The 8678-nt window shown below is 44.1% G+C and overlaps 1 long non-coding RNA gene across 1 annotated transcript; it reads left to right on the top strand.

The window, feature by feature from the left end:
- Nucleotides 1-3870: 3870 nt before the first annotated feature.
- LOC140688943 (uncharacterized) lies at nt 3871-6930 on the top strand. The gene is made up of 3 exons (XR_012063765.1): nt 3871-4173; nt 4463-4550; nt 6864-6930. It is a non-coding gene; the product is annotated as an uncharacterized lncRNA (long non-coding RNA).
- The last annotated feature ends 1748 nt before the right edge of the window (nt 6931-8678 follow it).

Raw genomic sequence — 8678 nt, 5'->3', positions numbered from 1 at the left:
GGACTAAAGAATATTATATAAAGGCAAGAATGTTCAAAGCTTCCCTGTATCACTACACAAACAGTTCAAGTAAGCGGCTGCCAAACACCGAAGTGATGGGATCACAGGGTAACAGAGATAAGAAACAAATTGTCATAGCAACCAGAAGCCCTCACTTGGAATGACTATACTTCAACTTAAAAGGTAGCTCTGGGAGCTTAAATACCCACAAAGAAATGGTTAATTTTGTAAAAGTGTCATTTAAATACAGGAGAACCTCTAAACTTTTCTGAGTGAATATAATTTGAAAGCAGTATAAGGTGGGAAAAAAGCCATAAAAGCGGTAGTGAACTTTCACCATAGTGTTTAATAGGAACAATAATTTATGTTAATTGCTAAACACTATTTATTTGCTGAAAAAATAAGATATTGTTCATATCTGATATACAGTGGAGGTGCAATTAGTACAGAAAAGTTGAAAAATGCAGAAAATATAATAGAATGAAAAAATAATCCTACCACTCTGAGTAATTTTAAAAACATTTTTAGTCAATATAGATATATATCTCTGTATACCTTCTTTCAATAATATGTATATTAAAAAAATTGAGATTGCACATGTATTTTCATTTAGTATGTTGATTTTAACTTCTGTCATCTCATAAACATTTCCTCATGTCTTTAATATTCTTCAAAACATTAATTAGTTACTACATGATTTTTGATAATTTAGACATATCATAAATGTATCTAATTATTCTTATAATGTTTGACATCTTGACTGTTTACATAGTTTTGGCATCATAAATAATTTTCTAACCAACCCTGTGGTTTAAACAGTATTTGTCACACAGTGAGTTCTGAACAAGTGTTTAATGAATAAATTACAAGATATCAATCTTTATGCACATCTCTGATTATTGATACCATGTTCCTAAAAAATGAATTTTCAAGAATTATCAATAAGATTGGGGGGGACTTGTGAGCACTCAGAGATTCAATTGAGGGGGTAACTGGTCCCTCTTGGGGTTCACCATTAATAACATCTTATTGAACCCCCAAGTTAGGCTTGAAAGATGTCAAGTGACTGTGTGAATTTGACCCAATCATTTAACATTAGGTGTTGCAACCCTGGCTGCACAATAGATATATCTGGGGAGATTAGGGGAAAAAAATAGATGTCTGGCCCCACCCTTGACAATTAAAATCCAAGTCTCTTGGGGGTAGAAGCCAGCGTCAAAAGTGTGTAAAAGCTCCTGTGTGATTTTAATGTGCGGCTCAGGTCGAGGCCCAGGGATTTTGACTTTGAGAGCATCTTCCCACGGGGATGGATGGACGAGAGGGTTCAACAGGTGGGCCACTGGGAGGTGAGTGGGTGAGAGCAGTTCCCTGAATTATTGGGGACCATGGATTTTAAATATTTTAAAATATAAATATTAGAAAAAAAAAACCCAAATGGTAGCACCTGCAATCAAAGGGCAATCTTTTATACCAGGAAGATGGTGTGAGTCTCCTTGCTGAAGGTCTGCAGGGGACTTGGCGAAAGTAACACAGTCCCCACCAAGCTGCCAACCTCCTTATCTGGGCTGTAGCCATTCCACTGGCCTGTTTCCCTTGACTTGCTGTTACTAGTCCGCATTACAGAAAGCCCTTCTGTTAACTGAAATTGTAATATAGTACTGAGCTCGCCAAGTACCAAAAAGCTCTGAAATCTAAACTTAAAAAGCAGTTAAGGGTGGAAGAGGCAACTATTTCCAAGCTTGACTTCAAGAACAACCTATGAAGCAACTGAAAATTAAAATTCTCAAAAATTTCTTCATGAAATAATGTCACGGGATGTCCAGACTGCAGTCTGATCACCACAAAGCCGAGCACCACTCACGCACAAAGCCTTCTTGAGCTCGTGGAAGACACATCTGAGGCTCCAACAGTCAACTTTTCACAACGTGAAGGACAGGAAAATAAGCTGTGACTTGGAGAAGCTCATAGTGAGGGGGGCGGCTGGCTGTGCACAGCGCCACCTTCTCCAGCCTCTGGATTTCAGCGCAGGGCAGCAGCCGAGCCTTCCTTACTTCCGGAAGGTGGGTAACAAAATCAACCAGGGCTGCACATGGCTGCAGGCAGACCTGGGCACAGAGCTCCCAGCATCCTCTCCCTCTCCCTTTTCCCTCCCCACCATTGGCATCAGTCCCCTTATTTATTGGAAACACCAATCATTCTTTTCAACCAAGGCATTATTTTTCTTAAATATCATTTCTCCTGCCTCTAGGGATGTTGAATACAAACTTATTAATGAGACTGTTGTGTGATGTCATTGTGGATCTTGCCCGTGTTGGATGATCTGCTTAGTTCATGAGACATCCAGAATCTACAAAGTGACTGGCAGGGAAGTGAGCATTTCGCGTTTGCCAGCGTGGCAAGACATCACTGAAAGTGCAAGGATGAAAAGCCAATGTGTGGTTAAGTTGCTCGATCGTAGCGTCTTTTGACTGCCTCAGCTCACTATTTGGAGGCATCTAACTTAGTGTCATTGCATTTGCTGTTAAAACAACTGTCCAGGAAATCACACCATGTAAGGAACAAATCATTGCATCCTTTTCCCCAATTTTGCTGTGGTGATCCCTTAGACGACAAAACAGCTTCACCATCCTCTTTTTCATCCTCCACCCTCTGAAACTTAAATTCCACCCCCACCCCCATGGACATCTAATATAAAAAAGAAAATCAGGATTGTTAATACAGATATGACTTACTTTCACCACCTGCCAAGGGGTGGAGCTGCAGAACCACAGACCACGGGTGTACTTACTGCCTTTTCCATCCCATCGGTACTGCATCCAGCCCTGACTTAGACAGACCCCCCTTCTATCCCTTTTCCTTATTTAGCATTAGGTTCTCAGCCTTTTCTTTCCTGGTAAATTTACCCTGATGATAAATGGTGTAAATTTCTTCACAATTCAACCCCGAGATAGAAAAGCGGAGTGGGGACAGGCGCTTAAGGACTCAGCTCTCAAAGAACCTCTGTTGAGAAGACATGTGCGTGAAATGTAGAGCCAGAGAAAAAATGATGAGGCAGAAATTGTGGTTTGTTAAGTTTAACAACTTTGGTTTTAAAACTTTGTGCAGGACTGCCGCTTAGTTAAAAACATGGGATTCATGGAAATTTAGCCTCAAATCCTGGATTTGAGGGGACACTGTCAAGTAAGTCCAGCCTTTTCCAATTTTTATTCATGAAACGTAGCAACGTATTTATTTGCTTTTTAGTTGTCATCATACCTAGTTGATAATCCGGACTTTACTGTTTAGAAGCATCCTCAAGACCTTTATTGGAGCCATAAAACAATGAAACCAAGGCTAGTGTTTGGAACCGTGTCAAAGGAATTTATGGTCTTACCACACTTAAATTAGAGAAGCGAATCTTGGGGATTTTGTTGCGTGCAACCGTGCTCTTGAATCATTTGAAGCAACCTGGTGTCACCATGAGGTGGCGCACTGCAGCCACCGATCGCTTAGGCGGGCGGGAAGCAAGCTACGCCACCGAGGCAGGAATCCCTGGGCCCTTTCTCCGACCCTTCTCTCAGCCATTTACGACCGCAGAAGACAGTGCGTGTGGAAGCCGGCAGCAGGGGTTTCTTTTGTGTGACGTCTGGCTTTGAGCCGCCGCGGCTGCGGCTCCCGGCCCCCGCCGCCTCTGCGCCCGCGGCCCCCGCCGCGTGAGCTCGCCCTTCCGGCGCGGGGTTCGCGCGGCAGCCGCGCCGCACCTGTCAAAACCTGCGCTCGGCTTGGACCGGGGTCTCCGGATTTTGCAACATTTGCGGTGGGGCAAGAGAATGAGTCTGATGAGGCTGTGTTTTGTGAACGAGTGCTGCTCTAGAATCATATCCCCGCTTTTTAACATTGGGCAAAGGAAGAAAAATAGAGTGAAAAAGTGAAATCGTGGTAATTACTCGGATTCTCGGCATCTGCTAATGTAACACTTTTTCTTTAATCACGTTCTAGAATGTGTGACCTTTACTTTCTCCGGTCACGCTGGCTAGAGGGACAAATCCAAGGTGCAGTTGACAAGGATCCGGATGGCAATAATCGTCTTCAGCTGCAGGGTCTCCACGCAGCAGAAGCCCAGGGCGCAGGGTTCCAGGTTGCCTGCTCATTCCTGGCAGCGTCTGGCTGCACCGCTCCTCTCCGTGGAGACTGGTAGGGCTTCTCTCCCCCTGGCATTCTTTAATCCAGTTTCCCACTCAGTGAAGACACTTCTCTGCTCCCCACCATTAGCCTGCTTCTCCCCTTATTTTTCCTGTGGGTCCATCACTCCTTTGCTTGAAGATTCTCTTCCTGGGCTCCGGGGAGGCTGGCCATGGACTTCCAGGATCTTATAGCTCTCTTACTCTGGGAACTTGGAATACATTCCCCCGCAACTAGATTGGAGCAGATTTAAGTGGCAGTGCCAATGACCAAACTCAAAAGTGTCCCTTGCCACCAACAGGACCCTTGAGTCTCGACCTCTTCTTCCTTCAGCTGTATGGCCTGAGTTCAAATCACAGCCTTTCCACTTTCATGCAGTGTGATCTTGGGTAAGTTATTTAACCTCTCTCTGCCTCAGTTTCCTCATATATAAATGGGGAGTGGAGGGGTCATCACAGGACCAACTTCTCAGCTTCATTGTGAGGATGAAATGATTCAATCAATGCATATGATGGGCTGAGAACATGGTCTGGCTCTGAGTAAGCACACACTCAACAACGATTATTATTAGAACGTTTTGATCTTTATATGCCAGGAACTGACCACTAGTTCCCATTTTTCCAAAGGGCTGACTGAGACTTCTCAGGAGGTCTGATGCTCTGACTCATAAGTCAGAACTCTCCAGGTGAGTGGGCAGCTTCAAGTCGCTATGTCCCCGCTCCCACTTCTCACTCGATAAAGTTCCTGGAGGTAGACATGTTGCTAAACTACTGGTAGGACGATGACTGTTGACCTGGAGCCAAGACTGGAAGAACCAGACCCTCAGAGCTTGCTTTGTATTTGTGGGTCTGGTTAGACATCCCTTTGTTTATGTTTTAGCCACCAGCCCCTTTTCTCCTTCCTAAGGGCACCCTGAATTTCCTTTGGGAAACCGCTTGCTCCCTTTCTCAGCCATGTGGGATTGGGGAGGATGGAAACTCCCTCTGATTCCAGCGTAGCCCCGATTGGCCTAAACCATCAGGCTGCTCCGCCTCCTCTGACCACTGCAGTAGGTTCAGTGAAGGAGCTTTTAGCCAGTGAGGGCCTAGAGACATTTGCAGGGGTTTCTGAGAAAGAAAAATACAACCCTTTTTTCCAAACACTGTAGGAAAAGACCTTCCCTCTTCCTCTGGGTGATGAGGCAGAAGGTGAGGTTGTGAGATCTGGAATTTGGCAACATTTGGACAAAGTCAGCTGCTGGGAGAGACAGAACTCAGCCCTGGCTGTATCTTCTCAGCTGCTGGGTCCAGCTGCTCCACAGCATCCTCTGGCCTTCTCAGCTACAATTCAACACATTTCCTTTAGGAAATCAATCCGAGTTGAGTTTTTGGTCACTGGCACCATACAAGGTCTGTCCTGACACACTATGGCAGGGAGAAACACTTCAGGGTTTCCTAAGCTCGAATTTGAAAACTATTCTTGTTCTTTCAGTCGTATTTAGATGCCTAAAATACCTAAACATTCTGAAGCTTTCTATATTTACATATGACCTTCCCTGATATGCAAATCTAGAGTGGACTCATTTGTTAAGTTGTATTTCCAGAAAGATGTCTCACCTATCAATTAGGAAATGGCCTTTCTTGCACTTTTCTAAAGTGACGTGAGTCAACACTTGGCACGTCGCTGGTGCTTATGGAATGTTTAAGAAATGAGGTTTTCTGGTTACTCGAATTTCTGATTAATTGAAAGTTAATAAAAAGCTCTCCCCTTCCCCACCCATAACCTACTGTTTCCCCTCTGTAGAAAATCTTTGTGAAATGTTTAAATGCACTTTCTTTCCTTATTAATTACAGTATAGTGAGCATAATTGCACTTTTGATGGTTATGAATTTTACAGTGCCTCAGGGTTATCAGGGTATAAATTCTCACTGTACAATATTTTACATGTAGAAGTTGGGGAAATTGAGCTAAATATGGATTGATCCAGGGACATTTTCTAGAGGTTTATTTTTCAAAAACTAGTTTTCATTGTCTTTGGTCTTTTTCTTTAAAATATAATTTGTGTAAAAAGTTTGATCAAAATTTTGGTCAGATAGACTCTTGGGTTCTTTTTTTAACTTTTTAAGTTAAAAATTAAATTAAATAGTAATTTTTTTAATTTTTAAAATTGAATGAAAGATTCTTTAAATTCTATACTGCTTTGCAATTGTCACATGTTTTACACACATGATTTCATATAATCTCATAATAACCCTTTTTTCCCTAATCCCCTGCCCCTCCCTCCTTCCCTCTCCCTGCTGGTAACCACTTGTTTATTCTCTATGTCTGTGAGTCTGCTTCTTTTTTGTTTGTTTTTTTACTATCTGTATTTTTTAGATTCCACATATAAGTGATATACAGTATTTGAGCTGGACTCTTATTAAGGAAAAAAAATTTTTAATAAGACATTTAAACACTGACATTAGTAATTACGCAGCAAAATTATTAATGTGGGGCAAGTTTGAAAATGGACATTAGGGAAAATATGGGACAATAGGGACCTTTCATTGGCAAGAGAAGTTTCAATGATGAGGTTATACTGGGGGTGAAGTTTGATTGCGTAAAGCCTCAGAAATGACCCAGGCTGACCTGTGAGAGTGAATTCACAGAATGTGCACAATGTTGATGCCAGGGCATCCGGCAAGTAGCAGCCGTGGCCCATTCTGGTCTTGTTTCTTTTGTAGACTGAAGGCTCAGTATTTCCAGATCTTCGCATGTCCTGTGGCTGCGGCCAACCCTGGTTGGTCATGAAGCAAGGATGACATGGAGGGAACACATCCGGCAAATACATACTGTTCTTGGCAGTCTTTTCTTGGGTGCATCCTTTCTGGTTTCTTGTCACCACTAGACTGATAAGCTGTAGAGGATTCAGGGATTTGGGATCAGGGCTGTTAGTCCTTTTATTTCCATCAGAGATGTGATTAATAGCCAGAGTCAGAGTCAGAAGGCAGCATAACATCGCATGGAGCGTTATGGGCTGAACTGTGTCTCCCCCAGACTCATACGCTGAGGTTCTCACTGGATGTGACTGTGTTTGAAGATAGGGTCTGTAAAGAAGTAATTAAATAAAAATGAGGTCATTAGGATGGGCCTTAATCCAATACCAATGTTGTTCTTAAAAGAGAAGGAGATGAGGACAAAGTACAGAGGGAAGAGGATGTGAAGACCAAAGAGGAAGATGGTCGTCTATCAGCCGAGGGGAGAGACCTCCGAAGACACTCCCTCGCTGACGCTTTGGTCTCAGATTTTCAGCCTCTAGACTGAGAAAATAGATTTTAGCCTGTGGCACCTCGTTATGGCAGCTTCAGCAAACGAGTATCTAGAGTTATCCAAGAACGGGGCAGGCCAGCCATCAGGGCGTGGAGCCAAGGATGGGACGGAGAATTGCAGCTCAAGTCAGGAGGATATGAAGGGGCCCGTCAAAGCATCCGGGGAGCAAACAGCAGGTTGCAGAATGTGGAAATTCTCTGGCTGGGGACCAGCAGGTGGTACTGGGTCCTCCCTTTGGTCTCAAGCCTCTTGATGTTGCAATTCCCCTCTGCCTACCCTTGCTCCAGTTTCTTACTCAAAGAGGCCGTATTCTGTATGGTTCAGAAACTGGCATTGGACAAGTTAAAAGTTTGTTTCCTTATTTTTTTTCCAGCCTAGTCTGTCCTTGGCTAGGATCACCCTTCATGTGAATTAACGTTACTGACCCACCGTCTGCAGGGTTTGTAGGCTGAGTTTTATTTACAGTCGTGGTGATGAACTCAGTAGCCTGAGTTAGCGAAACCCTCTCACTGGTCTCCCCTGTGAAGACGGCTTTGCAACGGTGGGGAAATTACAGAGGTTTCCTGAAAGAGTATGTGTTGGCTGGAGGACTGATAAGATTGAGATACAGTCCATAATTAGGGGACTAACTTCTCTACAAGCAAAGCTGCTGCTGCTTTTTAAAATCGGATTTAACCTCAGTCGTCCCTCAGTAGCACTCCGCTATGCTCATTTTAGTTATAGACAAAACGTTTCACTCCCAAGTCAATCAGCCACCACTGAGATGAGCTCTAAGGAGATGAGTTGGAGTCTTCAGTCTCAGAGTCCCACAGGGAGACAGATAGGAGTGGTTCGAACATGAGAAAGACTATGAAATGTGCTGTAACAAAAGCGTGGATGGGTTTCATTCAGAGAAACAAAGGAGAAAGAGGATGTTTCCAGCCTGGGAGACACCTGGAGGAGGAAGGGACTTGAGTCTGGCCCTGGAGATGCAGCTGCATCACAGACACAGACTGGGGGTGGGGGGTTTCAGGAGGAGAAACAGCCTGAACGTGAGCACAGATGCCGGAGAGGGCGGGGTCTGCTCCAGAGCAGAGCGTAACCCGATGAGACCGAGGTGCGGGCACATCAGTCAGGTGAGGTGACAGGGGAGAGACTGGAGGCGGAGGCTGGGGCCTGAGCCTGGGTGGCTCTGACTGCCAGGTTAGAGGAAGCTGGGAAGCCAGTCAATATTTTCGAGAATAGGAGCT

Source organism: Vicugna pacos, chromosome 24 (genome assembly GCF_048564905.1).
Source record: "Vicugna pacos chromosome 24, VicPac4, whole genome shotgun sequence".
Taxonomy (NCBI): Eukaryota; Metazoa; Chordata; class Mammalia; order Artiodactyla; family Camelidae; genus Vicugna; species Vicugna pacos.
This window is presented reverse-complemented; position numbering and strand designations above follow the sequence as displayed.